Source organism: Lepisosteus oculatus, chromosome 29 (genome assembly GCF_040954835.1).
Source record: "Lepisosteus oculatus isolate fLepOcu1 chromosome 29, fLepOcu1.hap2, whole genome shotgun sequence".
Classification (NCBI taxonomy): domain Eukaryota; kingdom Metazoa; phylum Chordata; class Actinopteri; order Semionotiformes; family Lepisosteidae; genus Lepisosteus; species Lepisosteus oculatus.
In genome coordinates, this window is record NC_090724.1 from 7354330 (window position 1) to 7382284 (window position 27955).

The 27955-nt window shown below is 52.5% G+C and overlaps 1 long non-coding RNA gene across 2 annotated transcripts in view; it reads right to left on the reverse strand.

Annotated features, from left to right (window-relative positions):
• Positions 1–403: 403 nt before the first annotated feature.
• LOC107079695 (uncharacterized) overlaps positions 404–27955 on the reverse strand; it is a 35141-nt gene continuing 7589 nt past the window's right edge. For both annotated transcript variants that reach the window (XR_011184030.1, XR_011184029.1), the window contains 4 exons: positions 18902–19348; positions 14020–14162; positions 12113–12379; positions 404–1323 (listed from right to left, as the gene is read on the reverse strand). This is a non-coding gene — a long non-coding RNA (uncharacterized lncRNA). The remainder of the gene's footprint in view (positions 1324–12112; positions 12380–14019; positions 14163–18901; positions 19349–27955) is intronic.

A 27955-nucleotide genomic window follows, 5' to 3' on the forward strand; every position in this document is an offset into this window, starting at 1 on the left:
ACACATCTCAGGAATTCCAAAGAAACAGTTGCTAAAGCCACCGACACGAGCGAGATCGAGGGCAAAATAAAACCGGTACAGTGGTTAGGCTGTTCAAGTGAATGACATCAGCCAGGCTGACTTCAGTGGAACCCTGGATTTCACCACACAACAGCTCCTTCTGTGAACAGGGCCCTCAACATCAATCAGGGACAGCTGTTTTTTTCCTTTGGCCTACATTTGGCCTATACAGTATTCTCCTAACTTGTTACGGGACACCTTTACTCATAATCAAAAGATGAGAAAGAAGGAGATAGCTGAACTGACTTTAATCACTGTACTCAGAACAGAAAACCCAGAGTGGCCTAAACACATCTCTTTTTTTTTTCTCTCCCTAGCTGTGACTCATAACGGCAGGCTAACCTAAAGGCTGTGCCATCGACAAGCGCTCTTCTTTCTCATTTCCCCAAGCTTCGTGTTTCGAGCACAAGCGTTGCTCCATTTGCATAGGAGAGTGCTGATCAAGTGAAAGGCTTCGAATCGAGGCGAGCGTGTAAAGAGTAGGAAAGACGTCAGCAGGGACCCGAGTCTGGCGCTGGCCTTTTGCGCCCTGTGTCCAGCATCACGCTCTCCGGTGCTCTGCTATTGTGGTCTAACTGAAGATGCCGAAATGTATGCCGGTATGCAAAGTGCAAGTGTCCTGTTGTTCCGTCTCCTGTCAGAATTCCCAGCCCCGAGCCTGCTTGCAGCAGCTCCTTACCCTGGATAAGGATTTTCTCTCAGCTGATGCACTTGCCGGCTGTGTGCATGTTTAATTTGGGCAGAGGTGGCCACTGACAGACGGAAACTCTCAGGTGAATTGATTCCCACCACAGGCTCCCAGTGGAGGACTCGGCCTTCTTTAATCCAGCTAGAACCCCAGATGATTAACTACGACGTATAGCAAATGGGACAAGAGCAATGGAAGTCAATGCTTAGGCTGGCTCATGGATGTTGCCCTGTCAGGCAAAGACTGAAGATGTCGAAATGTTTCCTGTGACCTCCCCACACCCCCCCCCCAGGGAGCGGGGGGGAGGTGTCACGTGGGTGCGTTGGCGTGTGGGTGTTTGGGTGTGGGTGCAGAGGCTCAGCAGCGTAAACACCAGTGGCTCTCCTGATTCCAGCGCCCTGAGATCATACCTTGTTAAAAGCTGCTTCTGCTGGTCTCCGTCCCCCCCCCCAAGCAGGAATGAGAGAGGCAGTTAACCCCCAGCTGGCTCCTGCAGCGTGCGGGGGGGGTGGGGGGGCGCATCGTGATGGAGGATCGCCGCGCGCAGTCCCTGCACCAGCACTGGGCTCGCTTCGCTGCAAGATAAAGAGATAAAGCAGCACTGTCACCTGCTGCAGAGCCTTTCTGCGTCTGCAGTATCGCAGGGGGCCGTGTGCTGTCCCCTCCCTGCGTTCAGGCAATGAGAGCTACGCGTGAGGGCAAGAGCATAACAGGAGGAGGAGACGAGAGCGAGGAATGCAGTTTGCTCTTTCCCGGTTGGCCAGGTGCACTCAATAACGGTCTTCTTACTGACTGGCGTCCCGACCCGGAAAACGACCAACATTATCCCACTACAAGGGGATTTATTGTGCCTAACAAAAACCTTTATCTGCCAGTTGTCTTAGAAATACTCAGTCTTACTCAACCATGAGGGTCAGTGAAAAGGCAACCTCTTTCCCTGCCCCAGGGACTGTTTTCACAGGGAGCTGGAGTCTCCATGTGCCGTCAATTCAGCGATTTCCCCATGAGAATCCGAAGAATGTGCTTCTCCTAAAGACGACCCCACACCTGGGAAATTCACCCGTGTTTTACCCTGTTTTGCTACAATGTACTAAGTTTAAAGACTACACGATTTTAGGATGTTCTAAACATATGTTTCTAATTTTCTGGGGTTTGTTTTCAGGCACCCTCTAAACTGTCTTTTCTGCTTCTAAGAGATCAATGTCCTCGAATTAGAAAAAGCAGCTGGGTTTTACAAACCATTAAAATTTCAAAAGGCTGCAGTTTGGGGTTCCAGGCAGTGTGAAAGCAGATGGCTTTTTCCACTGTAACATTAGTAATATTAGTGTTTAGAGCAACCCGAAAGGCAAAGACAGTCTGGAGAGCAAATGGGGTTCCTAGAGGAATGAGACGAACAAGCTGAGGATGTAGTATCCATTGGCTCAAGCCTGCCACCAACCAACACAGGAGACAACCTGTGCAGAGTGCAGCCAAGAACTTCAAAGGAAACAACCTTGTTTCATAATTACCCAATTCTTGTCTTCTTAACTAGCAGCCTGAATCAGCTCAAAAGTACGTTTCACAGGAAGTCACGTGATTAGAAATAAACATTAAAAACCTCAAGCCCCAGAAACATATATTCTTATAATTGCACTAATTACTCTTATTACACTTCCAGAATTACAAGAAACTTTACCCCCTTCCATTTATAAGTCAGATCAACAGTTGTATCTGCATCGGAGCAGGCAGAGGACTGCAGTATACCTTGATTAAGAGTACAACAGCACTGCTGCACTCGGGATTCGAACTCTCATTCTCCCAGTCAGTACCCCACACTGCTGCCTTCAGCACTGCCAAATTCACAAGGAGGAGGTGGAGAGCGTGTTGGGGAAAACTACACCTAGCTCACAAAAATCTCCTGTTCGGCAAAACGACGCAGGGCTGATTAATTTGGAAGGAGTTTTAAAAATGCAAACTACTCAGGAACAGCCATATGTCACGGTAGCTGTATCATAAGCAGGACGGTTTCTTATAGGGGCGGAGGGGGTGGAATTGCACAAGAGCTCGTACTAGGAAACACGAGGTTCTGAACACTGTATTCTGTACAACTGATTTCCACAGCAAGAAAATTATGCAAGAGGTTGACAAAGGAGGAAGGCAGCGGATGACATTTGAATGTGCTGACTGTCTCCTTGTAGGTAACGTACAGGTGACACGCAGAGGAAAAAGATGACCTTCTTGATAGGGGTGTAGTTAATAGAGCCTGTCTTTATCTATCCCTCTCTCTTCGTCTTTCCTCTGTCGGTCTTCATATTGTGTGATGCAATGACCAGCCTGCCGGCCCCAGCCGCCTGAGTTCATCTCTGTCAGCGAAAAGTGAAAGAGCTGCTCAGGCGTTTATTTGGCTTTTCTTTTCTTTCACTCTCAATCTCAGTGACCCATTCTGGTTTTCTGATTTCTGTCTCTGCGACCATGAGAGCAGAAGAGGGTAGGCCACAGCTAGGGCTTGCAGAATGACTGGAGTCCAGGAGACACGACATCCCCACCTCAGGATTCAGAGTTCAGCAGGTTTTCAAAGTCTGGGGTCAGAGACGAGAGCCCTGGGTCCCGACTGAGCAGTCTTCCCATCTTCTCAGACACCCCTGAGCTCGAATCTGTAGGCGCACAGAGGAGAAGCTCATTGCCAAGCACTGTAGCATTACACAAGATAGCCCCAACAACAGGGCAGGTCTGATTTCACAATGGGTCATTTCCGGAAAGCTGGCACAATAAGAATGATTCAGAGGGAGGTCAGAAAGCTGACCTCACCTTAACTGCCCAAGAATGCGTCAGATTCTTTCAACACCCGCGGTCTCTTTACGACACACCGAAGGCCTTTTGCAAATCCACTTTTTCGGAAAGGTTGGTCGAGCCAGGCGATGCTGGCCCAGAAGCTGAGCAAGCCTGAGCCTGGTCATTAAAGAGATGAGAGACATTCAATACTGGGCCAGAGAGGGGAGGCTGCATTTCAAGTGGAGGATGACCCTGTAGCCCTAAAAGAGAAACTGCTTTAGGATGAAATGTTATAAAACTTTGCTGTGTTTACTAGAGGTTCAGCTGGGTCTTCTATCTCACTCTCAGCTGTAAGAGCTGTGTGTTAATTCCTCTGCTCCTGTGTTCATTCCTCAGCTTTTGTCACCGCCCCGTATTGGGGCGCGGAGCTGCTCTTAGGGAAAAAAAAGCTACCGGGGAGTGCAAGCCCATAGCTTAGGCAGACAGCTCCACATGGCGAAAAGAAAGACACTCTCTCTGTTCCTGGGGTTAACGAACTCTCTCTCTCTCTCTTGCTCGCGGCTGTCTGCCCCTGCTGAAAGAGGATGTCAGCGTAAACACCAAGAGTCACCACGAAGGAATGCGGGAGGCATCCAGGGCCCCAGGGGGGAGCCGGAGAGAGGAGGAGGAGGAGGAGGAGGTGGGGGGGAGGCCCAGCCGGGAAAGAGGGACGGAGGGGAGAAAGAGGTGGGCGGGGGGAGAAGAGGTCGGGAGGAAGATGGAGGCAGGTGTGTGTGTGTGTGGCTGGAGAGGGGGGTAATGCACCGGAGGGAGAATGGAAGCAGGTGTACGGACCTCATCCCTGTGAAAGAGTGCACTGCCGGCCTTCGACAGGGCTGATGAAACACCCGGCTGTGGGAAGAGACACAGAAGAGTGCACAGGTGCTTTGCATTTCCAGGGCAGGGAGCTGCTGCAGACTGTGGACAAGCCTGGTGTTTTTTGGGGGAGGGGGGCGGCCATTTTCAAGACAGCAGGCCCATAAAGGAAGGTCAGACCTGACCGCAAATTCAGACTCCCCTTGTAACCCCTGCCCTTCCGGCGGCCGGGACCAGGAGAGAGCAGGAAGGCCGGGCCCTCTTTCAGAAGAACAAAAAACGAAAGCAGGGAGGATGAGGACTTCGGCGAAGGCAGGAAAGAAGCACAAGAGAAGTCGCGAAAGAGCAGCCCGAGAGACGAGAGTGGGAGAGAGCAGTGAAAGTTGTGGTCCGTTTTTTTTTTTGGCTCCTCTCTCTCTCGGGGTTCCTGCAGGAGCACAAAGAAAGCAAAGCGTGAGAGTGACTCACGGCTGAGACCTTTCTTGCCGTTAGTCACCGGCCTGCTCTCGTGCTCTCTCTCTGCCCCCCCACCCCCCCATCACAGGAGCTGTGGCTTAGATTGTGTGCAGGCTGAAGGTCGGGGGGGCTGTTGGAGGGCAGAAGGCGCTGCTGGTCTTCCTCTGGTCTCGGGTCCCACGAGCGGGCGGCCAGCGTGGAGGTCCGTGGTGGGCCGGTGCGAGATCAAGACGGGCGGCCCAGGCAGGCCGTGGGCGGGAGAGGCGAGCAGCAGCTGGACTCCAGCGCCGGCTGGCAGCTCCGGCCCGGCGTTAATGACCGGTTTTCACGGATACATAACCCGCGGGCGGATTGTTTCTTTTTTGGGTCCGGTGCCGAAATGGGGGGGGACGGCGGGGTCGCCGGCCTGCGGCGGTGTGTGTGTGGGGGGGGGAACCGGTGTGAGAGTGGGGGTGTGTGTGTGTGTGTGGGGGAGCCGGTGTGAGGGTGGGGGTGGCTGCGCCGTGTGGGTTTTTGGGTGTGGGTTTGATTATACTGCTGTCCGCCAAGAACTCCCAGCATGCCCATCCTAAACAATAACACCCCCATTGGCTGCCGTGGAAACGGCACGACGTGCTGCCCAATCCAGTCCCCTGCTACACCCGTGTTTGTGTCCCCAAGGGAGCGAGCGAGCGTGCACGCGCACACGGGAGAGTGCACGCGCACACGGGAGAGTGTACGCGCACACGGGAGAGTGTGTGCTTTGTGTTATTCCTGCATGGATTCATGCGGGGAAAAACCCCTACATCCTGCATCCCAACCCCACTTTCTCCTGCTTCCCTACCCCCCTCCTGCCATGGGCAGCTCGTTCTCCTCTTCCCTTCGCCTCTCCCTGTCGCTCCCAGTTCCTAGCGGCCGAGGCTAAAATTGTACAACACACTAGCGAAACCCCAGTGAGAACATTGTGTGCAGCTTTAGCCACCCCGGTACAAAAACATTCGTGCTGCTCAATCTAAAGAAGAGAGCCCAGACATTCCAGGGCTTAAAGACCTGTCCTGGACTAACAGACTGAAAGAACTAAATCATTTCAGTCTTGAGCAGACTACAGGGGCACCTGGTTCAAATATTCATAATCAACAGGGATGCAGAAACCAGGACAAAAGTGGGAACTACAGGGAAGTGCAAATAAAACCGAGAGGAGGGGGGGGGGGGCACCTCTTTACACAAAAGGTGGTGGGAGTGTGGAACGAGCTACCCAGCCATCATGTTTGAGGTGGCAAGCTGGCTTTGCTTAAGAAGCTGCTGGTTGAGAACTTCAGCTCAATTAACAACTAACAAGCTAAGGACCTGGGCAGAAACCTCCTGGTTTTCAACTGGTCTTAGCTTCTGTCCGAAGCTCCACTCTTTTCATCCCGAGCCCTCAATTCTCTTCATTTCTCCCATCAGTCTTCACTGTTGTCTGGCTCTGACGGGGTACAGACCAAGCTACAGACAGCCTGCTTGATTTCATTAACTCCTGGGCCCGCTGCCTCTAATTCTAAGCCCACATCTGTACTGCATTCACAAGTTTTAAATTAGCGCCAACCCCCTCCCCCTCCCCCCCCACCAATCTCCTTCTCCTTTTACCCAGCAGAAAAAGTGATCATGTGTCTGGGGGATGCTGTGTTTTCCAGACAGTGGAGCATGCTCAAGAAATGAACCGTGTTTTTGTTTTACCCCTAAAACCACTGTTTAACTACAAAAAGGCAACAGGAACAAACCCCTGCAGATCTTCCCTCCAATGGCAGATACTGGAGCTTTGATTGATGTGACTGAACTGCTCGTCAAGCAGTTCTTCCACTTTGCTCTGTGTGTTGTTTTCCTGCACTTGTTCTTATTTCAAGATTCCATCACCCAGCACGTCCAGACAGCAAAGAGCCTGAAACACCTAATTAGTGCACAGCAGTGCCTCTCGGCCTGGGGGGAGAGAATGGTTCAACAGAAAAGGGGAGTCATGCACTCTCCCTTGTGTGCAGACGTGCCTACAAGCTGGGCTTTGCACGCTAAGCCAACAAAGTCACACGGCGTCTCTTGAGCTGCATCGTCCCATTGACTGCAAAGGCCGTGCAGGCAGGTCAGAGCCCGACGCCGTCTTTCAGCCAGCTGCAAAAGCTTCAGCTCCTGTTCCACATGCACGTGCGTGGGGGTGACGGACCCTGGTCCGGGGGGTGACGGCTGGGATTCAGCCAAAAATAAGGAGGAAGAAGAGGCCTTTTTCCGAAATAAAGGAGGCTGCACTCAGAAAACCACCCTGACCTAGATAACTCTGGCCCCCCTGCGCTGGGTCTGGTAACCAGCTGTCAGATTCGAGCTCATGCTGTTCTCTCTCTCTCTGGCCACAGGTGAAATGTTATGCAAAACACCCCCAGATCTGTGTGTTTTTCTCGTCTCGAGCGTGCCAGTCGACAGAGAGCGGCTCTTTCTCAGAAAGAGGCAGGAAGGGAGCTGCTATCGCCTGGTGGGGGAGGAGGGTGACATCAGCAGGCTCCAGCTCTCTGCCCCAGGGGTAAAGGTGTCGTTACGGGGGGGGGGAGTGTGTGGTGGTGGGAGGGGGTGCTGACTCATGTTGCCAAGGCACTGAATGCAGGAATGGAGGGAATGGGGCGGGGGGGGGAGAGAACTGGGATTCCCTCATTCGACTTGCTAGAATAAGAACAACTGCCTTTTCAGAAACAAATCACCCATCCCTCCTTCCCCCTTGCTCTGAAGTCCGTCTTTAACGAACCCACTCATATATTTCAGATATTTGCACAGCTCACATATCTGTGTGCTTTTTTCGAAGAAAACACAATCCAGTGAAGGGACAATCCAGGGACGACTGCAGAAGTGCCCTCCCTTGTCGGGGCCAAAACTGAAAGCCATCCAATTCATTCTCCAACCGAGAACGCGCAGACTCCACACAGATGGCATCCAGAAGTGAACCCGGGGCCCCAGCACTGCAAGACAGCAATGCCAACCTCTGCACCAGCCAGCATTAAAAGCCATACGAGGTCACAGTATCAGGACACACTCGGGGCGGAGCAGTGGCTCTGTGGCTCAGGATCTGCGTCTGTGACTGGAAGGTTGCCGGGTCGAATCCCGCGGCCGGCAGAGGAATCCTACTCCGCTGGGCCCCTGAGCAAGGCCCTTCACCCCAGCTACTCCAGGGGCGCTGTATAAATGGCTGACCCTGCGCTCTGACCCCCAGCTTCTCTCCAAGCTGGGGTCTGCGAAAAGACAAATTCCTAATACAAGAAATTGTACAGGGCCAATCTCTACCCGTCAGGTCCCAAGGTCAACCAGAACCAGCTGGTCCGAGCCAGGGACACACATACCAGCCAAACCTGGCCCCCGGATCAGAACCAGCACAGGCACAGGCAGGTTCGCTGGAGTTCCCACTCACTATCTGGGCAGGGAGCACGGGGGTTTGGATGGAGGAAATCCGGGATTGGGATCCAGAATCGGGATTGGGGGTGAGGGGAGATCTACGACTAGCTGTTTTTTTCCCCCGACGCCGGGGGAGGATGAAAGGAGAACGTCTCCGATGGCTGAAGTAAAGAACAGATCGCAGAACGGCGGGGCGAGTTCGGACTGACGTGGGGGGGCTCCCAGACCTGGAGGAGGGCAGGCCGGGCGCTGGAGGGAGGGGGCATCTGGAGACAGCTGTGGGAAGTGATAAATGAGGGGTTGGGTGGGGGGGCAGGGGCCCCACAGTTAGTCCTCATGCGAGAGGTGGGCAGGCGAGAAGGCATGAGGCAGAGAAGAGAGAGCTGGGGGGGGTTGGGCACACCTGCTCGGGCAGCAGAGAAAGGCGATCAGCACCGAGCCGAGGTGCTGGTGTGTGCTGGGTGGGGGGTATATGCGCAGCAGGACAGGTGGGCGGGTGTCATGAGTGGGCAGGGAACAGCATCCATTTGTCATCTTTCACTTTTCACACCTCCCTCTCCTCCGTCCGACTGCCTCTTTATTTCAACCAAGAGAAAGAAGACAAAAAAACGGAGCAAAGACAAAAAAAAAAACAGAAGCAGGGAGCTGCCTCGTATTACCTCAACTCTGGTTTAAAAGCAAACCTCTGAGCCGTGACGGCTTAATGGATATCCTTCCCCCTCTCTGCCACTTTCAACCCCGTTTCTGTTCTCCTCCCCTGCACCCACTCTCTCCTCTGTCTCACCCCAATCACTCCTCATCCCCCCCCCCCCGTCTCCTCTGTATCAGGAGGGCGCCCCTCAAAGCATGCACCCCTCTGCGCCCCCTGGCGCTGATGGCGAGAGCCCCATGCCGTTGTGTTCTGACATGCTAAATCCGAAAAGCTTTTCCTCACCAAACAGAGACCGAGAGACAGAGGTTCTGCTACAGTGGCTTCCAAAATAATAATAATAATCCCTTACACTTATATAGCACTTTTCTGGACCCTCCACTCAAAGCGCTTTACAGGTCATGGGGATCCCCTCCACCACCACCAGTGTGCAGCCCCACCTGGATGATGCGACGGCAGCCATAGTGCACTAGTACACTCCTCACACACCAGCTCTCAGTGGGGAGGAGAGCAGAGGGATGAAGCCAGTTCAGAGAGGGGGGTTATTAGGAGGCCATGATTGGTAAGGGCCAATGGGAAATTTGGCCAGGACGCCGGGGTTACACCCCTACTCTTTTCGAGAAAAGCCCTGGGATTTTTAATGACCACAGAGAGTCAGGACCTCGGTTTTACGTCTCATCCGAAGGATGTTTACCTGTTTACAGTATAGTGTCCCCGTCACTATACTGGGGCATTAGGACCCACACAGACCGCAGGGTGAGCGCCCCCTGCTGGCCCCACTAACACCTCTTCCGGCAGCAACCTAGTTTTTCCCAGGAGTCTCCCATCCAGGTACTGACCAGGCTCACACCTGCTGGGCTTCAGTGGGGCTGCCAGTTGAGAGTTGCAGGGTGAGATGGCTGCTGGGTGCAAAAGGCAGCTTTTATTCGGAAAAGCACCCTTTCCTTCTCTTACAATGTGGTCTCTCTCGTGCACAAGGACGATTCCTTCAAAAACTCCTCCATCTCCGCTGAAAGGGACTCATAAAAAAACTGACACGAACTTTAAATAACCACCAGGAGAGCACTGCCAAGTCATACCCCACACTAACAATGTCTGCTGCTGCTGTATCTGACTGGAGTAATACATTTCACACCGGATTAGCATCGACCTCCAGAATATCCGAATGGCCAAACACGTCACTCGAGTGGGCTTCACTGGCAGCAGCTTGGTTCCCTTCATTCAGAATAAAACGATTGTGGCTGGGCTACTCGTTTCATGTGACCACCGGGTTCGGGCAGGAGTGGGAACATCAAGCCGGGCGCGAACAGAGCAACAGAGAGACAAAGCAGAGGGCACAAGGGGCTCTTTCACAGCGTGGCGCTGTGCCCCACGTAGGAGGAGGGACTGCTGAAATTTCCTGGCATGGCCAGTCTAGCACAGCGAAAAACCACACAGGGATCGGATCGTGGGATTTCTGTTTCTGAAGAGACATCACAGTGCATTTTTCTGTGGGCAGGCCAAGCTGAGATTTTCACAATGCATGGAGGAGCGGTTGTTATTTATAGGCCCCAGAGCCTTTATTTAAACCACACTGGCACTAAGCTACTGGCAACACCTCAGGCTGCTGGGCCGAGGTCAGGCCTGGTAGTGTACATCCTAAAGTCTGAGGCCTGAAGTCAGTGACTCCTACACACCCCTGCACGAGAACGACACCTTTCTCCTCCACTTTCTCAGGGCTCCCCAAGGAGTGTGACTGTACCAGCACTAGCTGTGCCCTCTCACGAGAGGGACTGAGTAAGCCAGTCACGCAAAGGAGCAAAGTCCACACGCACACACAGACATCCTCCCTCCCTGCCCCTCTCCCTGACACACGCAAGACGACACAGAGAACACAGATTCCTAGGCAGAACATCCCCCAGCAGGCTGTACCCACTTCCTCCTAAAAGAAAGAAGACTGAATCATTTATCCGTTCATTCAATTTTTATGCTGCTCCTACTTTCTTGTCGGAAAAAAAAGCTTGCTCAGTCAGCTGGTTTTCCTCCACTAATGCACGATGCATTTCTTATCACAGGCTGTCTGTAGAAAATCCTGTTTGTGCTTTTGGCTTCGGCCCCCCTTAAGCTGATGGTCTTCTGGTAACAACGCCAGGACATCAGGGACAGGGAACAGGGCTGGAGGATTAGCTTCTGTTGGACCATCACTATTTACCTGCAGCAGGCTGTGACCTACAGCCTGTTTGTCATGGCTGGGCAACAGCTCTTGTGCTCTCCTGGGTATCACACACGAATCGAGCTGGAATAACCTACTGCTGCTCCTGCAGCTACAGGTACTCTCTCAAAGACAACTGGAGATGAGCTACGCTTCTGTCTCTGTTTCCCAACCACCTATCGTCTGATTACAGAGTATTTGAAATCCCTAAAACCTGCGGGTGCCAGGCCAGTCCTGATCGTGTACCCCAATGTCATTGTGGCGGTTGGGATATTCCCCTTAACCCACTCGTGCAGTTACTAGCAGAAAAAAAAATAACTGAGCTGGAGCCCAGTGCTGCTTCCTGCACAGTGAAGCACCTCTCCCTGCGTTATCAGACATTTCTGGCAGCCTGGAGCCTATCACACAAGCCTGGGCCACAAGTCAGCACTTAGCTGCAGGGTGCGCTCACACCCAGAGTGGGACAGGTTAGATCAATCCAGGGCCAGCACGTCCTGGGCTTGTGGGAGCAAACCAGAGCACCTAGAAGATTCAACACAGAAGGGCTTAAACCCAGGACCCCAGTGACCACCCCCCCACCACCACCATACCGCCCCCAGGTGAAACAAAGCTGTCAGTTTAGCAGAGCAATTGCCCACTATGCTGGTGCAGCAGTTGCTGGTTATTTGGAGAGCCAGGAATGCTGGCAGGGGAGAGGGGGAGGGAGGAGGAGGTAGAGCACAGGAATAACAGCAGCAGGCTTCCAGGCAAAGTCCGAAACATTTGCAAATTCCATAGGGTCTCTGGACTCGCGCTCCATTTGTATGGAAATGAGTTTGCCTACTTTTTCTGGGGGGAGAGGAAGAAGGAGAGTGAGCGCACATTAAGGACCCCAGCGGGTCTGGAGGCAGAGAGGCAGCGGTCGTTCTGTGACAGAGAACGAGCAGGCTCAGCCCAGGGCTGCTGGGGCTGTTGGTGGCAGCGGCGGAACGCAGCGTTCAGAGCCGGAGCCCGGCTCAGGCAGCGCCAGCGCAGAGCTGCGCAGTAGTTGAGCCCCCCCCCCCCTCCCCAGCGGTGAGAGACGCCCCGCCCTGCACACCTGAAGCACCGCGGGGCCCCTATGTGTGAGAGACGCCAGCTCAGCGCCAGGTATCCGATCAGACGGGGGATCCTTCTGCCTGACTCGGCAGCGCCTGGCTTTGTTCAGCTCCGCTCCGGGAGGGAGACAGGATCCCCGCTCCCTGACTCGGGCGCTTCAGATGAGCCGCCGCTGCAGTTTTCCCATGATCAGGGTCCCTGGTTGCCAAGGAAACCGACTTCCCCTCGTGCCAGATATGACGTCAAGCAGGTCGCTTGTGGCCAGTGGCTGCAGAGCAGGAAGAACAAAACAAAAAGAGTGTGGCGGACGTCTTTCATCTAGATAGAAAGGTAATCCATCAAAGAAAACTTCTGTGCTACTGGAACAGCTGTTACGTAACAGAGACACCTTGGGGGCCTGCAGTATCGCTGAGTTCGTTTACTCTTGCTGAGTATCAAAACAGACGCTACTTGTGAGTAATTCAGCGCAGTGTCTTAGCCCGGTACCACACTCCCTATTGTGTCAGACACTGCTTCTGCTTTGTAAAAGTGTCATATTGGGAAATCAAAAGAGGAGAATTCCCCAAAATTACAACCCTTATCCGCACAACACCAGCTGGGAGGAAAGCCAGGGTACAGCTACCGTGTGAAACCAAACTGGGGCGTTTTTTTTAAATCAGATATGATGCATCAGTACGGCCCAGTAACCAAAACCGAAAGTCGCAAATTCTCTGCAGGCTCAGACATTTTCATTTTTGGGTTATAAAATGACGTCTGCATTCGGGGGCAGATGGGTGTCGTCTCGTGCCTTTGTGCAAGCTGGCCGTGAAGCCTGCGTGCGTGTGAGAAACCTGCCAGGTGATGGATCCTTTCGCCGTGTGCCGTAATGTGTTCCATATTTTACTCGTCTGTTTTCGAGACCCCTGGTTCGGCTCGGGGAATAAAATCCAGGAGCCATCTAGGATGTGATCCTTCACCCATGGGGATTTCGGGACACGCTGGATGTGGAATGCAGGACTGGAGAGGTGAAGAAGCTATTGAACTGTGTCCCATGCTGACCCCCACCCCCAACCCCATCATGTTTAATTCATTAAATCAGACAGTAGCCCTTGTGCTCTGTGGTCATTTGTTCATATTCCTCGGGGGTCATCGCATGAGGATATCAGTCTGAAGCCATTGATCGGGGCTGGGACAAAGGTCCTGTGTGGGTTTTGCTCGGGGTCAGAGGTGAAAGTCAATAAAGCTGAGCTGGCCGAGAGAGATTGAATGTGACCGCCTACCTATGAGGTCAGAGTTCATACCGTTGGCCTCGCGTGGAGTTAATTTTGCAGCTTTTGTGAGTCAATAGCATTTTGAGCCTATCTGTTACTTTATTATTTCGCTTTTCATCCATATGCTCTCACACTACCCTCAATGCCTCTCTGATACCCTCTATAGTGCAGCTGGGAATACAGCTTGTTTGCAGCAGATGGCTTAAAAGAGCTAAAAGAGCTGTGCACCGTTAGGCCTGTGTCAGGCTCCTCCTTTACTAGGATACTGAATCAACAATGAGGACTATTAATGCTCCTGGCACAGTAGATGCATGTTACAGATCAGCACTAAAAAGTGGGCCACCACAAACTGCAGTGCCTCTTCAACAGTATGCGAAGTGACTCAGTGGTGCTTATTAAAAAAATGAGAAGGGCACTTTGCCCAGACTCAGTCTGTGTCCTTTAGACCAAATATACTGGGCAGTAACGTCTGGCACAATCTTTTTTTGCACTTGCTTTTTTGGCTGGTGCTTTACGATGGTGCTAAACGATGCCCCCGTATGTCCTGACCCGTAATGACTTTTTAAAAGCCAACCTTAAGTCTTTTCAGGCCAAATCCATCTAGCTTATGGATCCCATTACAGGAGATTCCTCAGAGGAAGCATACGTGTCAACACACATGGTCGCCTCATGTGCTGTCCTCCTCTTCCTAATGCTTGGCTGCTGGGCTTCCCGGCCTCTCGCGCGGCAGGATAAGGATTCGGCTTGCATTCCGCCCGGATTTCCAGCGGCCGGACACCGCGGTGACAGCGATAGACGTGCCTGTTCAGTTTTGAAAGGACGAAAAGGAGGGGAGGAGGCGGGGGATGGACAGAGAGGGAGAGGAGAGGAAAACGAAAGAGACAAAGACAGAGGCAGACCGTGAGCATGGAGATCTCGGCAGGCCAACTCAGACATAACCCGGAGCGCCGAGAGGAACATTTTGAAAATGACACACCTGCGCTGATAGAGCTGTGTCTTGTACGCACCTTGTATGTCTAAGTCACTGCATGTAGTCCGCTTTATGCATCCTGTTCCACACATTTCTCAAAACAGAGCTGAGGAAACTAAGCCTGCACAGAAACACAGGGCATTTATTCAGCCAGCGCAGTGGGGAGGGGGGTTAGCACCTGGCAGTCTTGGAAGTGAAAAGTAGCCCATCGGCATCTCTTCAGGTAACCTGACGCACCTGACAGCTCTGTCCTGTGCCTAGCGAGTAACCATCACCGTTTTGCGCCTTAGGAAAACCCCCCCTGCTCTCTTCTTCCCCCACTCGGAGGCCGACACCTTCCCTTTGCCAGGGCAGGGAGGGGGCAGCAGAATTAGCTTCTGACCCGTGATCCGAGCGAGCAGCTCAGAATCCGAACCCCAGAGAGCTGCCGGCCCGGGGTTTCTCCCCGCCCAGGGGTCACTGGAGCGCGTTGGTATGTGCGTGCTCAGGCTTACCCCCAAAAAACGGCAGCAGGACTGCGGTTAAAGGCCTGTGTGAGCTCCTGCTGTCCCCCCCCGCCGCCCCGTGCCTCTCTAACCCAGCCAGGCAGGTCCCTGTCGCCGCGAGGTGCGGAGGCAGCATTGTGATAGGAATAGATGTTCTTCACAGCGAGACCTGCGAAAGCCATTAGGCGTCTGCTTAATGCGGATTATTAGGCTCTGAGTGGGCTGCATTTCATGTGGCTTCTCTTTCTTTTGTCTGTCACCCTCCGTCTCTCGCTCTGTCTGTTCTCTCTCCCTCTCCTCCTCCTCCTCCTTTTTCCACGGATTCCTCTCCTTTTTTTTAACCCAGATCCCCCCCCTCCCCCGCCCGTGCCCCCCATTACTAACACTACACCCCCCCTCTTTCTTTATTTCCTCGCTCTCCCTTTTCCTGTAGTTTCCTCTTTCAGGTGTCCTTTTATTCCCTTGCCCTCTCTCTCTCTGCCCACCCCCCTTCTCCGTTCTGTTTTTCTTTCACTTTCTTTTATCTGGGCACACATTCCTCCCCTCCTACACTCAGCGGACTCGCGAAATGAAGCCAAGAGTCTGGGCCCTGTGCCTCTAGGAGCAGAGACACATGCAAGACTGAGCGCAGGGGGGGGACAAAACCCATTTCAATGGGAACGACGAGAGGAGAGCTTTAACCCCTCCTGCGCCGTGCCTAGTCTGCAGTGTGTGTCTGTGTTTGGCTCAGGATCGCGCAGGGCGGTCCCCGTGAAAATCCCATATCAGATCAAACGTTCGGAAGGTGGGGCCGACGGTTGGTTTTCCTCGGCGTGCAGCAGTTCACCCCCTTGACTTGTCCAGCCCCGTAGCTCGCCCCGCCAAGGGAACTCTGGGTAGCAGCGAGCAGCTGGACGAGAGCTGGGGTGACCCGGGTGCCAGCGAGCAACACGACGTCGGTTTCTGGTTGCAGCCCAGGGAGATACCGAGCCCACACATGCCCGATGTGGTTAGTGAAAGCTCCTGTTTTCATCTTGCTGAGCCCACACACTGCTGGCTGTGTAACCGGGACCTGGTATGAGTTTGCTCCTCCAGAAGCTTGCAGAGGAAGTGGCACAGTGCCCTAGGGCTGCTCACACACGCCGGGGCAGACCGGTACCCCCAACACAGCCGGCACCCCCCTTCAATAACTCCGCCCTGCCGACATCGGACCAAGAAGGGAAGGGATTAGAGTGGGGAGTCAGAGGGGCAGACCCCATATGTTTTGATGCTGAATGCTACTGAATGGTACAGGCACTGGGAGCTCTGCATGCCCAGACAGAAAGAGGATCAAGGCTATGAGTTACCCAGCGTCTCTTTCTGTCCATCCCATACTTGATTACGACCTCAGGGGGGCGCTCACGGGACTAAGGACCAAAAGGACCCTTGTGAAGGCAGTGGGAACAAACTCCATGCGGACAGGCCACTCGATCTCAGTGCCTGGATGAGAGGACACCTGGCTACTAAGGTTGCTGCTGGAAAAGGTGCTAGTGAGACCAGTAGGGGGCGCTCTCATCCTGCGGTCTGTGTGGGTCCTAATGCCCCAGTCCAGTGACGGGGACACTATATAGCAGCCATATCACCCAGCAACGCACAACTGGCAGCCCACTGAAGCCCAGCAGGTGTGAGCCTGGTCAGTACCTAGAGGGGAGACCTCCTGGGAAAAACTAAGGTTGCTGCTGGAAGAGGTGTTAGTGGGACCAGCAGGGGGCGCTCACCCTGCGGTCTGTGTGGGTCCTAATGCCCCAGTATAGTGACGGGGACACTATACTGTAAACAGGCGCCGTCCTTCGGATGAGACGTAAAACCGAGGTCCTGACTCACTGTGGTCATTAAAAATCCCAGGGTGTTTCTCGATAAGAGTAGGGGTGTAACCCCAGCATCCTGGCCAAATTTCCCCTTGGCCCTTACCAATCATGGCCTCCTATTAATCGCATCTATGAATTGGCTTCATTACTCTGCTCTCCCCCCCACTGAGAGCTGATGTGTGGGGAGCGATCTGGCGCACTATGGCTGCCGTCGCATCACCCAGGTGGGGGTACACACTGGTGGTGGTGGAGGGGATCCCCATTACCTGTAAAGCGGTTTGAGTGGAGGGTCCAGAAAAGCGCTATATAAGTGTAAGCAATCATCATACTGTAAAAAGGCGCTGTTTGGATGAGACTTAAAACCGAGGTCCTGACTCGCAGGGTGTTTCTCGAAAAGAGTAGGGGTGTTACCCCGGTGTCCTGGCCAAATTTCCCCCTGGCCTTTACCCATCATGGCCTCCTAATAATCCCCATCTCTGAACTGGCTTCATCACTCTGCTCTCCTCCCCACTGAGAGCTGCTGTGTGGGGAGCAGACTGGCGCATCATCCAGGTGGGGGTACACACAGGTGGTGGTGGAGGGGATCCCCATTATTGAAAAGCGCTATATAATTGTAAGGACTTATTAGTACGGTGATGTAGGCAGCACACGGAGGCCCGCTCATGTAAAATGCCATAGTACACAGCGGAGGAAAAGAGCCGCTGACCTGTGTCGTAGCCCTCCTCTCCTGCGCTGGGGAACAGTGAACCAGCCCGAGGCTGAAGACCTCCTGCTACACGTGACCGCCCTCCCTTACGCTGGGAGTTCGGAAGAATTTCCTGGTGCTTCCAGAGCAAGGCTGCCAAGCGTTCCTTTCAGGAAAAAGTCTCCCCTTGCCAGGTTTCTCTTCTGCAACGTGTGCTTATGTCTCTTTCAGTTCTTGTCACCAAAATTACACGCGTGCGTCGCCGATCGCTCCTGTTTAAATCTCACAACACAAGAACCGGGATAAGTACTTTTGCCTGAAAAGGGGATTTTACTTACTTACAGTGGTGTTTTTATCCCATCTCAATACAATGAAGCCAACAATCACATTAACTAATCCCATCTGGTTAGGCAGCTATTGTGTTAGGAACAGAGCTGCGCCAAAATCTGTCAAAACTACTTTTTTTAAAAAAAAGCTATCTTTGTCTTGTTTTTGTGAGTTAATATGAAGCTTTGCGTTTGTGAGTCACATCCTAATATCAGGGCTTTCATCTTCCTGACTGACGGCTCAGATTTATGGAACATTCCTAATGGAAGCATGACTTTCTCCGATATTTTTTGTCTATCATTTGGTTTTGATTTAAGGGGCTTGAATGTATTTCTGTTCAAATGAACAACCGCTAACAGAGTATAAACGGCCTGTGAGCCCATGTTTCACCTCGCCTGACAAGCTTTGCGACCTTAAAGATGACGTCCTGGCTGCCTTAAAAAAAACGGCATTGTGAAATCCCCGAATCACTGACCTCAGAGGGGTCAAGGGCTGCTGTCCAACAGTTCTGATAACAGTGCTTTAAAAATAGCCAGCCTCTCAAGAGCAGGGAAAGGCTTTCAACTTGTCCAGTTCAGGAAATCGTGACTTTCTTTAATAGGCCATAAAGCTCAAACAGAAACAAAACCAGACACATTCTGGTCCTGCAGTACTGGAGCTATGCGCCCAGCTTAGCCACAAACAACCAAAGCAGTTAAATGAGCTTAATGGCCGCCTCTCACACGCAAGTTTTAAAAGTGCCCTAGAATATGTTCTAATGCAAACATCGTGATTCACAATAAACACACTTATCTCAGTCACCTGGGCCTCAACACATGGCAAATCATAGGCATGAGCCCTGACCTGACTCTAGAGGGCTTCTGCGCTGGGGAGTTTTCCTGGGAATCCCACAGACCCGGGAAAACTGGAAGGCCCTAGTGAGGACATCGGCACAAAGGCACGTGTGGTGAATCCAGGATCCAGAAGGGTAAGGGACAGTGGCTTAGCTCAGGGAGGAGTCAGGAAGGAGGAGGAGAGAGGCATGAGCTATTGAGCACATAAGCCACTGGATATAGACCCGTGTAACATGTCAGGCCAATAAAACAGGATAGAGAAAGAAGTGGAAAAACAGGAGACGAATCGGACTCGACACTGCAATGCCACGTTTCACCCTGTGCTGGTCCCTCCCCTTCAGCCGACACCAGCACTGTGTGTTTAAGGGCTGCCAGCCCGTTTAAAAACGGAGGAGAGCCTTCAATTGCAATTACCAGAGCACGTTGGTCCTGTTGTTCGCTGTTTTAAACCCGTTGTCAGAGGCCAGAGAGACCTGAGACCAGCTCTGACCCCCAGCACCAGCAGGACGAACCCCGGGGGCCGCCAGCAGCTGACCGGCATGGCGCCGCTGCGGGCAGCAGGCTGAGACGAAGCCGGCTGGGGGTCCCCCCACCATGCTGGCAGCAGGCGGCTCCTCCGGCAGCCTGGCAGCGAGACGCGCTGCTCTCTCGCCTGCTCGCCGGGGCTGATCTGTGAGACGGACCCTTCTCAGCTGCTGCGTCCAATCTGGTGGAGACGCAGCCCGGGTGGACCAGATGGGACGACCAGTCTGCAGCTACGCCCTCCTTCTCCCCTCTGGTGCTCCGTGGAGCCGTGCAACCAGTCAATGGATGGACGAAGGCTTCTGCAGGAGGGCAGGTTGCCGGGACACGTCGGCGTTTCTTAGGAGGGTGGAAAATAAAACAAGTACGAATCAAGATTAAATCAGGTTCCGGCCGGGCCTGTCATTCAAACTTTAAGCACCCACCTCGTTTCTTCCTTACCTGACTTCAGAGCAATGTATCAATCACTGTATTTGTGATCAATGTATAGTTTTACAACACTGATTACCCAGTTAGTTACTGTTCTTTTAAAAGACAAAAGGTACGGAAAAGTGCAGAATAATCCTGACCCCATTCCCAGGATACACTAACATGCGCTTTGGCCAATATCGTGCACCTGTGAGTCCGTCTCGACACTTGCCGCAAAAGTCCTACAAAGACCATGAATATACAGCGCCCTACGTAGTCTCCAGGTGTTCAACAAAATCGCATTGCATTGAACTTAAGCAGAACCAAAATCTATAAACCAGAGATATCAAGATCAGATCCTGGGAATTCCTAGTGTCTTCTTGGTTTTGTTCCAAAATGAGAAGTCGAATATTTTAAAGCTGAGTATTTTCTGACTTTGACATAAACAGGGTTATTCTTAAGGTCTTTTACAGAATTGCGATTAAGCAATTAAATAATTAGACTACCAGACCTCAAACAAAGAGCTGGAGACACTAGGCCCTCCAGGAACTGAGCTCGTAACCCCTGTTTCATTCACTGGCTGGTGTTGATTAGAGCTGAGCAGGCTGATGCCTGCCCTTCGGTGGTTCTGCCTTAACCCCGCGTGCTCTCCAGATTGAGAAGCTTGACATTTGCAAATCCTGTTCCAATAAAAGGGTTCATTCAAGCACCCCAAAAACATCTGGGCTCCGGAGAGCTTAACAGCAAGAAATTTCCAACGCGGGACCTTTTTCTCTCTTTTCAGGCCACGTTTGCTGCAAACAGTAATTAGTGTTTGGGTTCTTGTCAAGAAAAAATGTGCGCACAACCAAGGCGAGAGGGCTGGTGTTTATGTGGCGGCACACACACAGCACGTTTGAACTTCTTGCAACTCCCTGTAAACATTATCTAGAAAAATATACAGAGGCAGGCCTAGCAAATGCAAGCTAATCAGATACGCTGGGCTTTCGTAAACACTGCCACTGAGCCCTGTCATCCACAGGAAGACAATGGTGGCTTGTCTGTGCAGAGCAAGTGAAAAAAGTGGAATGAGGAACATTCTGAACCAGCTTCAGAGCTGAATATTGCTGCAGAACAGCGTTCCTGCAGTGACTACAGCTTTACAGCAACACCAGAAATACCAGACCCACAGGGGGGAACAACCATAAAAGAGGCAATATTTTGATGGCAAAGTGTTTACTGCAGCTGGTTAATTCTAATCCCCTCCAAGAAAAGAACTATTCTATCATCTCGGTTAAATTCTTGATAAAAGCTGCTTCTGCTACTGCGGGCCATTGAGAAAATCATTTAATTTGAGAACGTTTAAGTCACGAAAAGGTCTGCTATTCGGAAAATAGAAGCAAAATTGCCACTGCTCTAATGAACAAAATCTTTCATGAAAGGTAAAGATACAACAGGACTTCACAGCGACAGGTTGGTGTTTAATCAGAACCTTCATGGGGAAAAATGCTTTAGATACCTCTGGGGGAGCGGGCACAAAATAAAACAAATATAATTTCAACGTGTTCAACCTAAACTTCATATGTGCCAAACGGAGTTGAGGTACTGTTGAGAGCTCTTCACCCAACCCAAAACCTTCAAGGAGAGACAGCACAGAGGGACGCATTGCCACATCTCACACATTTGTAGCTTGTGAAAAGAGTAGAGTAGCAGAGTAGTGTATTGCCATATGCACATGTATATTGGAATTCTTAGTCACGCTGATCTCTTGGGACATACACAGTACAACAGGCAGCACCACTCCGTGTAGGCAGCACATCACAAACATAATAAATAATAACAGGAACAATAATATCTTGTCCAGTAAACATGTAGTAGTGAGAAAAAACCCATCACAGACCATGCAAAAAGTGAATAGTGCAGATGTGTATCGAGTCTAAGGCCCTGCAGTCAGCTGTTCTTGCTTCAATAGTGCGGTATCGCTTGCCAGAGCACGAGATGCAGGCTTTCCCCAAAAAATTAAAATGGAATAGGCTCTGTCCCTTCCAACTGGGAGCAATTTTTGCTTGTCTGCAGGTCAGAGAGGACAGCCACCAGCTCTGCAATGCTCAGAGCCGATGTTTGCGCGCTCAATGTTCATCTGCGTGCCTGGCGCGTGCATCCGCCTCTCTCGCGCCCAAGAGGAAGCGTAGCTTCTCCGGATCGTGGGTCACAGCTCTGGCGCGAAGGAACCGTGGAAGTTTTCGGTCCGGCTTTTGCCCAGCAAGGAGTGGGGGGAGCGTCTTGCACTCCATCATTTTGGCCCGAAGCTTATCCACACAGCTATTAAAGGACCGGCCTGCCGCTCACCAAAGCGCCAAATGGCCAACACGTCCCCCGATCGCAAGCCAGAGTGACTGCTTGCTCTTTTGCGGCTCCATTAATGTTTTGCGTTCTCAAATATCTGAGGTTATTGAGTTTCTAAACCGGCTGGGGTACCGTAGCCAAATCACACAGCTCTTTGCATTATGATACATTTAAAATAAAGAACGAGACAAAACCAAAAACAGTACAGCATGTCAGACCTCATGCAAATAAAAAGGAATCAACATAAATACTTTAACTAGAAAGATCTTCATCAGCCCAGTGATTTTGGTGCAGGCAAGAATAAGTCTTCTAAAGGTTAGTTTGCACACAAATGTCCTCAAAATCTTGTTTGCTTGCGTTTTAACCACAACAGGCGGCAAGCAGAAATTTCAGGTGTTAGAATGGACTGGTATTCCATCAATTGGACTCTTGGTTGACTTAACACCACAGGAAACTCAGACAGGTTCTGAATACAGCATGAAGTAACCTTAATCCCAAATGCCACAGAGTGCACAACTCACTTCAAAACTGTTCAACTTTTAACCATTACACACAGATTGCACACCAGCAAGAAGCAAAAAAAAAAGGGTGTTTTTTTTGCCTATGAACCGATCTTTTCTGTCAAAGTATAGACAGGTCCCACTGTTCTGAAGAGGAAAGAGAGAGACAAAGAGCATTTATTCGGTGAAACTGCAGTATCGAGGAAGCGAAGACACTTCAGGGTTTCGTTACCGGGAGGGAAACAGGTTAGTTTCGCTGAAAGGTTAGAAGAAACTGACAGGTGTGGCTACTGTTCCAGTAAGGGGAGGTGGTCAGTACAGTCGTGCATACACCCTTCAACAGAATTCAAAACACATGAAAATGAGTTTCAAGGGGGTAAACAAAACAGCAGGCGATTTTATTAAGACAAGGCCCTGCGCCGATGCTCTGCCTCTCCCGGTGCGGGAAAGCCACATCACCGTCCGAAATCAACAGATCGTTCTCTTCATCAGCCCAGCCTGGAGAAAGCTCAGGCGTGAGGCGGGAAGCAGCTTAAATCCAGCAAAGATCTGCTTTCTTTCTGAAGCAAGTACAAGAACAGGCCCAGGAAGATTTGCATTCATGGAGGAGGGGGAAGGGTGGGGGTGGGGGGGGGGGGGGGGGGCTGTTATTCGAACAGACTTTCTAACCCTGGAACTGGGAGAGGAAAAAAAATACGAGTGGTTTCTCTCCTTTCCCTTTTCAGATTTTTACATTTAGAACATTGACTAAATCCAATAGAATCATTTCCTATTCAGCTGGATTTGTAAAAGAAGATCCTACTTGCTAGTCACTAGTGCACAGCATGCCCACCACTGTCGGCCTCATTTTCTGATTTTCTTGATCTCAGAGTCCGAGCTTGGCTGGGAGGGGTCTGTACTGGGATTGGAGGCTGCTGCTGTGAGTGGCGTTACTTCGGTTATGAAGTAAAAAAGAAGATCTATTACCGATGATCGTTTTAGATGGAGCTCCGCTACAGAAGCACTTTCGAAGCCAGCGTGATCTCTACCTGCAAGATGTGTGCTGTGCCGTGATTAAACCAGAAAGCATCTCTATGCTCTTGCCCTCTGTGCTTCGATGCGTCGATGCAAGTGGGAAACTCGGAGGTAAAAATGTACATTTTTTTTAAATAAAAGTTGAAACTAAAGGGAAAAAGTCTTCCAATACACCCTTAATTCCTCTATTTTTTCCTGACTAGGAAGCGCAGGATTCCTGCTCCAGCCATCTCCTTCCCAGCAGAGGGCACCATGACATGTCGCTGGCCCTGCGCCCCCCCCCCAGCCACACGATTCCCTAAATCCCACCTAGCAGGGCGCTTCGGAGCCCCCCCTCCGCAGTCTACGAAGACGACAGCCACCAGCGACGTGCTAATCCCGGGACACAGTCACCCCTCGCCGACACCGCGATCCCCAGCAGGGCACGATGCCAAGCGCCCCAGCGGTCCCGGGCAGGGGGAGAAAGAGGGGGCGGCCGCGGTGCCGTCTCCGATGTGGCCCGAGCTCTCCGGCCCAGCGAGGAGCCACAGAGGGGAGCCCTGCCTGGTGGGCAGGCCGGCGGCGGTCTTGGCTGGGAGCGGTGTGCTGGGAGCAGGGACAATGGCTTTCCCATTGTTTGTGTAAGGGAGGGAGGCTGCCCGTGTTGACACAGCTGCCAGGAGGCTGCAGGGGAAGGGAAGGGGATACCCCAGGCCGCAGGTCAGTGGTGCTGCAGTCTGTGGAACAAGAAACTCGACTCCTTCAGGACATGACCGGACGGAGCCGCAGAGAGAGCCGACAGCGGGGGGGGGCGGGGCGGGAGCCGTGGATAATCATCCGGAGTGGAAGTTTGATGTCCTGGAATCTCCAGACATCAAGGGCTTAGCACTGAACTCAGCTCCCCTTCATGCAAAAGCACAGAGCTGGCCTCTTTTACAATTCAAACCACAGAACAGGTCTGCTCCCCGCCCCCTCCGCCAGCGAGCAGCGGATTCACGGAAGGGTGTTTTTCCGAAGCGGGCCGAAAAGATCAAGCTAACCAGGGGGGAAGCCTATGGACCAGCCCACTGATCTCAAGGCCGGCGTTGGCGACGCATCAGAAAAGCCCTCTCGGCCGCACAAGGTGACCACCACCGGCCGCTGCCGGCCTGAGGGGAACCTGGAGTCATTAAAGGAGAAGACGGGGCCGTTACATTTTAGATTCTGTGGCGCACGCGAGGTGAAGACTGTCCAGACAGAAAATACAACCACAGACGAGTTTGTTCTGACAGCACTGCAAGCCAGCAGCCATCTCACCCTGCAGCTCCCAGCCGGCAGCCCCACTGGAGCCCAGCAGGTGTGGGCCTGGCCAGTACCTGGATGGGAGACTCCTGGGAAAGCTGAGGCTGCTGCTGGAAGAGGTGTTAGTGGGACCAGCAGGGGGCGCTCACCCTGCAGTCTGTGGGACCTAATGCTCCAGTATAGCGATGGGGACACTGTACTGTAAAAAAGGCGCCGTCCTTCAGATGAAACGTAAAACCTGAGTCCTGACTCTCGGTGATCATTAAAAATCCCAGGGCATCTCTCAAAAAGAGTGTTACCCTGGCATCCTGGCCAAATTTCCCCCTGGCCCTTACCAATCACGGCCTCCTAATAATCCCCATCTCTGAACTGGCTTCATCACTCTGTTAGTGATAGCTGGTGTGTGGGGAGCAGACTGGCGCACTCTGGCTGCTGTTGCATCACCCAGGTGGGGGTGCACACTGGTGGTGGTGGAGGGGATCCCCATGACCTGTAAAGCGCTTTGAGTGGAGCGTCTAGAAAAGCACTATGCAAGTGTATGCAATTATTATTATTAACATTTAAAATCAAACTTTTAAATCCGCTTTCCAGCCAGCCTAAACTTCCTAGGGTAGACCTCAATCACAGACGCCCATTTTTTTAAGCTGCTCTGCTGGAGGGCACTAAAAAAAAAAGTTGCAAGTTTTGTGCCCGGCCGGCTTATCTCGGAGGGCCGGCGCATCTGAGCCGACTCTCGCCTCTCGCAGATCTCAGTCGCTCGAGTGTCCCGGGAGGACCTGCCCTGTGCGCACAGCGAGGACGCAGGCGCCCCTTCGAACGCCTGGTGTGCGTTCAGAAGCCACGAGGAGCTGCGCAGACGTCCCCCTGGCACGCTACAGCAGGGGGCGCTCTGCAGCGTGAGGAAGCCAGTGCGTTAAAGTCTGCAGCCCGGGGGCCGGTGACAGGCTGTCCTTCCATGTAACCGCAGCTCATTCCCAGGATAAATAACGGCTGCCTATTCCTGACCCTGAACCGACCTGCGTGGGGAGGCAGACCCCCCCCCCCGCGCCCGTCACATGTAGCGCAGCCTTGCTCATTTTCCTCCGCTTCGGCGCCTCCCCTCCCTGAACGAGCACGCGAGCACGCTTTGCTGTGGGGTCACGTCGGAAAAACTCTCCCTCCGTCGTGGAAAACGATTTGCCAGCCGCGGAAAAGTCAGCTGGGATATTAAATCCGACCTCCCACCTCTATAACGCTGCCCTTATTGAGGCGAGCTGGTGGAAAAAACCAAAACAACGCCTTACGGCCTGTTGATTTCAATCGGCGGTTCCCCACCTGTTGACCTTAAGCACCTAGCTTGATGAAACAACGCAGTTGATCTCAGAGCGCCTGGGCTCAATTTGTGTTTTCTACGATTTACCTTCTACCCCCAGAAAGAAGATTGTGTGCCCCCCCGCCCCCACATTAAGAAACCACTGATTTAAAGGGTCAGACGTTGCCTGCATTTGCGTTTCAGCTCAAGTGTTCCTCCTGCTCACAGGCCTGAGCAGCTCGTGTCTTGTTCTTGTTTAAAACGAGGAGAGTGCTCTTCCGCTACACTACAGAGCGACAGGGGCAGCAGCTGGGGTCGAGTGATAAGTGATCGCTGTTTCGGGAGTGCTGAGGTCTGTTTGGCCGGGAGCTAGCTCACGAGATAACATCGGACATGTTCATTCCAGCTCCCAACAGCTTCAGAGCTGGACCAGATGAGGAGAGCTTTTCCCACAGCCCGCCAGGACCCTCCGCCTACTGAGAGAAGAGGGAAGAGCAGGGAGCTGTGTCAGGGGCTCACCGATCTGAGCAGCTGTGCAGGAAGACAGGAGCCCCTCGTGGCGAAGCCTCTCTCCGGGGGGACAAGGGAGCTGGACCGAGAGGGAAAGGGGTGCTGGGCAAGAGGGAGAGCAAAAGACAGAAGAGGCCGGAAGGTCTGGAGGTTCGGGTGGAGGGTGAACATCTGGGGGGCGTATTCCAACGGCAAGGAGGAGAAACTAGAGAATAATAACTCTCCACTCTGGACCCTCCACTCAGAGCTCTTTACAGGTCATGGGGATCCCCCCCACCCCCACCAGTGTGCAGCCCCACCTGGATGATGCGCCAGTACACTCCCCACACACCAGCTCTCAGTGGGGAGGAGAGCAGAGTGATGAAGCCAGTTCAGAGATGGGGATTATTAGGAGGACATGACTGGTAAGGGCCAAAGGGAAATTTGGCCAGGACACCGGGGTTACACCCCTACCTCAGCTTTCCCAGGAGTCTCCCATCCAGCTACTGACCAGGCTCACACCTGCTGGGCTCCAGTGAGCAGCAGATGCTGACTATTTGCTGACATTGCTAACTAGAGAACTTGAGATACTGCTGTTCGGTGCAATGCAGGTTTCTGGAGTTAAAGTTTTTTTTAGTTTTCTTTAAGGCTCACATGCTGCTTATCATCCCAGTGTGACAATGTTAGAGATACTACTATAGAAACGAGTGGCCATGCGGTTAGGGCTCTGTACTACACCTCCACATTGTGGACAGTCCAACCCCTAATTTTGTGGTCAGCTAAATAAACGCCAAGCCAAAACTGTTCAAGCCCCCTTTCGCTGGTCTAGTTGTTGGGCTTGAGTCCCGGATTCGTTGCAAAAAAGTCTTTTTTTTTTTAAGAAACCAGAATTACCAGCAGACTAACATTACTAGAAACACCTGGACAAGTCCTGGGACTCAAAATCGCCGCCGGACAGTTGCCCAGGTGAGTTGCCGAAGACCTCTGAACTCCCCCCAAAACTGCAGGGGTAGAAGTTTGTTTTTTTATCCCCTCCCCCCCCCCCACGTCCTCAGAAGACATGTAACGACATGTAATGTGACCCCACAGGCCAAGAATGGGAACTTTTTTGTCCCCTCCCATGCCTACAGGGGGGCTGCTTGGGAGGATAGAAAGTTTCCCGATTGAAGTTTGTGTTTTCCCAGGGTGAAAACCACCCGCAGAGCTGGGAGCACAGAGACGTTCTGAGGCCAGCAGGGCCCTTTGGGCATCGGAGCCGGAGCACCAGGAGTTGTTAAGTCGGCACAGGCTGCAGGCGGTATGGGGGAGAGGAGGAGGGGGGGGGCTGTTTGTTTGGGGATGGAGGGGTTGTGGGGGAGATCGCTAGGAGCCTTTGCTGGCTAGGCCTCCTCTCTGCGTCACCTCTGAAGAATTTCTGCAGCCCAACCAACCCCTCCGGCTGCCAAAGGAGCTGCAGACAATTCCTCCTCGCGCTCCTTTCTTCCCAAACGTTCCAGTGCAGCGCAGCGTTTATGGATGTTTCAAGAGGGCCAACACATCAGCGCTCCCTTTTCCTGAGCGCCAAAGTCCTCCTTTTTTAACGAGGACGGATTTTTTATTTTGGCCCCGCAGCCACCAAAAAAATACCCCCCTTTTTTGGCACCTGTGTACAGCTTTTAA